Consider the following 6000-nt stretch of genomic DNA (forward strand, 5'->3'; position numbering starts at 1 on the left):
AAAAGGATATGTATGTTAATAGTTAAATAAGTTTTAAGTTATTAAAACGTATTTAATCCATATAAAATATTTGTTCTTTGTTTTAATCCATATAAAATATTTGATTTTACTTTTTAATTTTAAAACCATTACAAGTCTCAAATTTCTTAAGAATAAAATCTCTCAAAAATTTATAAATATAAAATATTTTTTATTGAATAATTTATGAATTAATTTTTAAAATTAAATTAAAATTTTTATTCTTAAAAGATGTAAAATTTATAATACATTCTATTTATGTTTAGTAAAGACTATGTGAGTCTTAATTTTAAGTGAGTGATAAGTAACATTAGATTAGATAGACTCTAATCCTACTATATTAAAATTGAGATTAAGTGAGTTTAATTCAACTACAAAAATTAATTTAGAGAATAAAAAATACTTCACATTTATAAATTCTTAAAAAAAAATTTCCTTTCAAGATTATGGTATAGGAAAAAAATTAAATAATATCGTATATAATATTTTTTGTTTATGGCAGCATTCTTGGGATCCGAAAAGTCTAAACATTGTCTGTGGTATTTTGAGTAGGATCTGGAAGGGATGACTGTAACGAGCTTCAAACTCGCAAATGTTGGGCGCAGTGACAGTGTGCAAAAGGATAATGGTCATATTCCGATGCTAGTGAGAACCGACAGATGATTAGCCGTGCGGTGACAGCGCTTGGTATTTTTTATCCGAGAGGATCATACAACCTGCTATGGAAGGAGGTCATGCGTGTTTAGAGAAGAAGACAGTAGGAAAGCAGAGATTCAGATGACAAAGCATCTCCGGACCTCAGCCTGTTTCTCATTACTAAATTACAAGTACTATTTATTTTATGTTATTTATTTTTCATAAATATAATCACTCTTATCATTAATCTCCTGACTAAGATTTACAAAATAACTATAGTTTGCTTCAAGCCGACAATCTCCGTTGGATCGACCCTTACTCACGTAAGGTATTACTTGGACGACCCAGTACACTTGCTGATTAGTTGTGCGGAGTTGTGAAAAGTGTAATCACAATTTCGTGCACCAAGTTGGTGTGGGAAATTGTGATTACACTTTTCACAACTCCGCACAACTAACCAGCAAGTGCATTGGGTCGTCAAAGTAATACATTACCCTTACGTGAGTAAGGGTCGATCCCACAGAGATTGTCGACTTGAAGCAAGATATGGTTATTTTGTAAATCTTAGTCAGGAGATTAATGATAATAGTGGTTATATTTATGAAAATAAATAACATGAAATAAACAGTACTTGTGATTCAGTAATGGGGAACAGGTTGAGGTTTTGGAGATGCTCTCTCATCTAAATCTCTTCTTTCTTACTGTCTTCTTCTCCAAACTCGCGAATGTTGGGCGCAATGATAGTACGCAAAAGAAATAATTAAAAATATACTCTAATAATATTGATTAGTATTAAAAGTTATACACAGATGAATTATTCAAAAATCATGGTCTTCGATGTCCACCTCGATGATGCCTTCGGTAGTTTCTGAAAGGTCAAATAATCTGACACTTATTTTAAGGGGTCACTTTCCACATGGGGCTGCTTTTGAACTGAAGTCGAATAATGAAAATATATGAAGATATTCAAATTAGGAAAGTTTAATGTAACTCCGTACACTTAAAAATGTATAAATAATTTTTAATTAGACCTTTCAACTGATTCTTTCATTAGTATATCCTTAATTAAAAACATTAATTAATTAACTCGGTAAAAACTACATAATTATTCTACTACTTGGGTTGTCATCATCTCAGCTGGAGGATCACAAATGGAACATCATCAGCAATATAATTGGTCAGATTAACTGTTCTTCTCTGTTTTTTTTTTTTAATATGTATCATTAAGTGGGTTATCAGTGTCATCAGCTTAATTTTCTTTTCCTTTTTTTTTAATTAATAAGCCATTTGAACAGAAAGCATGAATTGGCTAGCCACCCACTGATTTTGAATAAATATAAAAGAAATGGTCCCAAGATTTGGACAAAGCAATTATATGAATCAATCTTGACTGGAATATTCTTGGTGCAACATCCATGGATACACTGAGACAATAGGGTACATTAAATTAATTATAAGCACTAGTTAATTCTCCTTAAAATTTTAGTTAGATCTTGTGAATAAAAAAATCCACTAAAAATTGTATAATCTCACCATATATAATTGATCCGTTATTCTATATAAATTATAACTCGACCTTAATTATTATTTATTCTTTGTTTATAATTGATATTTTTATTATTAATTTAATGACCATTATTTTTATTTTAATGACTAAACGGTCATAATATAAATATTATTAATTAATTCTATACCTATAAAATGAATCTTCTATATCTAAAGATCAAAGGTACATATATGATAAATTCTAGTATCTAATTTATTTTATTATTCTCACATACTTAATTCTTATACTAGCTTGAATATCGAAATGCCTTTTGCAAGTATTTATCTTATGTGTTCTCTTTCTTACCAAAATTTACATCTTCTAAAGATAAAAAGACAAGCTCAATTCTTTTTAAAAAGACAAAACTTATATGGGCGCCTATAATTTTTTATATGATTTGAGCTTCCCTTTGTAGGTATACATCCCATTAGTTTGGAAATTTTTTGTTAAAAAAAAAATCATTCATATTTTAAGATTTCCAACTCTATAATTAAAGCTAAAATTATGCAAGAGATAATAACCTCAAATAACATTTAGGTACTTAAGACAAAATATGAGATGATCCAAAGTTTTGCCAAAACTAACACCACTAATTTTTTCCCCTCAATGATTAAGGTACAATCATGTTATCCATGTACACCAATAACCAATTATGTATTAAATCAACCATTCGCATAGAATATATCTTAAAATATAAAATATACAATAAAATAAAATTAATATATATATATTTATATATAAATATATAATGATTGATTTGATTATTGATTTTTTATGTGCACATAATATTTTTTTAATAAGTTATATATTGACCTAACTGATCTCATGCAATGCAAATCAAGGTCATTAGGACTTGAGAAGTGGTTAGTAACTTAATATCAATGTTTAATTTGATTGATTTAGTAAGTTGTTTGGTGCTTATAAATCAAATATTTGAGAATATAAAATAAAAAATAATGTTGGTCAAGTGTCATCATTATATATTTGATTCATTGGGCTAAAGCTTGAGTTAGCTAGATTAACTAAATAATAATAATAATAATAATAATAATAATAATAATAATAATATCCCGCTTTATACAGGCAGCAACTCATTAGTCAGCAACAAATCTTTAAATGGATCGAAACTCAGTACCGTAGCGAATTAGTCTTTGGTCTGTCGAGTTGAGAGATACCATAAAAAAAATAATAATAATATAAACTTCAATATGAAATAAAAAATAGAATAATTGGTGGTAGAAGTATCGAAAAAAGTTGGCTAAGACAGCCGTGAATGCATGGACAAAGATGAAGAAGCAAGAGACATTATATATATATATCAAGTTCAAGATCTTGTGCAATTGAAAAACTCTGACCCGTATCTTGTTTTGGACCACTTTGTCGAGTTAAAAATACCTACTCCTACAAATATCTATATATAAACTACGAACATGCAACTACTTATATATAACAATAACAATACTTTAATTTGGTTACATTATTTATTGTAAATTTTGTATTATCTTGTAGGGTATAGTCATAAGTTTTTTTCCCTATCTAACTTATTTTATATATTGACAAAGTACTAATTAATTGATAGTTTATTATTGCATGTTGAGCGTTTAATTATTTTTAAAATTAAATGGGATCATCAGTTTAGATAAGTATAGGGAATAATGCAATAATGCACAATTTAATAATTTAGTTTGTTGGTTGATATTTAAGTAACTATTTCTGAAAATGTGTGACTTTTTTTATCTTGTTGTATAATAATAATATATATTAGACCATATTTAATAAATAAAGGACTTAAGTAGCCAAAGTAATAATAATTTTTCAACGAAGGATTTGTAATTGAGACTCTAATTTAATTAAGGCAATATTTAATATAATAGCCTCTCAAAGTTATTACACTTTGAAAAATATATAACACAATGATAAGAAATCCATCACATTGAGAAGAGACAAATCTAGCATTTCATTCACTCCATTAAAAAAAAAATACAGAAATTAAAGACTAGCTAGTACAAATCCGAATATGCATAAAACAATAGAAAATTGTTTTTTTAAAAAAATAATGTTTTGCTAATATCAAGTGGTGGAAATTAAACTTTTATTAAGTTTCAAATTTATTAATGTATTGGTAATTTTAAGATCTTATTATTTTAATTAATTAATTAAAAATTATCACTCTAAAAATTTTTAACTATGTGTTAATTGTACACTAAAATTAACTATTGAAATTAACTATCTTTATAAAACACATATTGAAATACAAAATATACATTAATTAATTAAACTACAGATATATTTATATATAAATATAAAATAATTGATTTAGCAATTAATTTTAGTGTGCACATAATAAAGAAAAAAATGTTTATGCAAAAAAATTAAACAAATCCAAAAGAGACACTTTTTAAAGAGGAGTGTTAGAGATATAACTATTAATATTATTTTTTTTATTCGTTTAAGTTTTTTAGATGAATGGTTTATTATTAGATATAGTACATTTTTTAAAAAATATTAACTAGTCGCAGCATATTAGATATAGTACAGTGAATAATAAAACCCTAAAAATTTAATAAGATCTCTATTGAACTTCGCACAAAACAACGTTGAATTTACAACTAACATTGTAGATCGTTATAAAGTTTCTTGAGACAGCTCAACAACAGAGAAAGTCCAGATCTCCAAATCCATCCAACACACATTTCGATCATATATATTTCAATACAGCGTGAAGCATGAGTTGCTTCGAGAGTTCAACGTTGTGGCTTGAAATTAGGGTCCTAATCAAATGGGATTGATTGTAATATATATGTTATTTTGTAGAATTAATATATAGCTAGCTAGCTAATAAGGACATTATTTGCAAATAAAGTAAGGGAAAAAAAATGGTACATATGCCTAAGCTTCACTACTCTCACAGTCCAAGCTGTCACCCTGTCACATATCAACCAAGTTCAACAAATTTGAATTAATAATAAATAAGTTTAATTATTTTATTTATTTTTTTAATTTTATAATTAGATTATTTTTATGTTAAAAACGCTAAAATTAATAGAATATTTTTTCTAAAAATTATGTGATCAAAGATTTAATTAGATTCTTAATTGTAAATACTTTTATAAGTTGCTGAAAAATATTGAGTTAACATTAATATTTTTTACACTATAAAAATCTAATAATTGAAGAAAAAAATATAAAAATTTAATTACAAACTTAATGAAATAACAGAAATTAACAGAATAATTAAACTTAATAAATAATAAAAAAAATTTAATAAATTTTACTTTAATGCATATTGATTGTGAATATCAATCTTGTTCCTCAAATAAAATAAAATAAAATAAAATAAATAATATTCTAAAACAATACTCAAGAAATTTTCACTTGGATTTTAATTCTTAAAAAAATTAATAACTAAATCAGTTTTTAATATTTTATTTTATTAGATAAATTAATTTTTACATTAAATTTTGGTAAAAGATTAGATAAATTAATATATATTATTATTTAATAAACATATAATAGTTTTTAAAAATTTTAAAATTCTCCAATCAATCATTCTATATGTAGGGAATAGTATGATGCAAGAATTGATTGTTTAACAAAATAAAAATTTAAAGTTGATTAAAATATTATTGATAATTATTAGGGATATAATCATTTGTGTTACCTTCTCTTATCAGTTTAACCTTTTAGAATGAATTGTTTCATTATATGATATCAGAATTTTGTGTCTAAAAGATTTAGAGTTACAGTGAATTCTAAAAAGTGAAAAAATAGCATAAGGCAAATAAAAGAGAAAAGAATGT

This window comes from Arachis ipaensis, chromosome B2, assembly GCF_059453495.1.
Source record: "Arachis ipaensis isolate K30076 ecotype BB chromosome B2, ASM5945349v1, whole genome shotgun sequence".
Taxonomy (NCBI): Eukaryota; Viridiplantae; Streptophyta; class Magnoliopsida; order Fabales; family Fabaceae; genus Arachis; species Arachis ipaensis.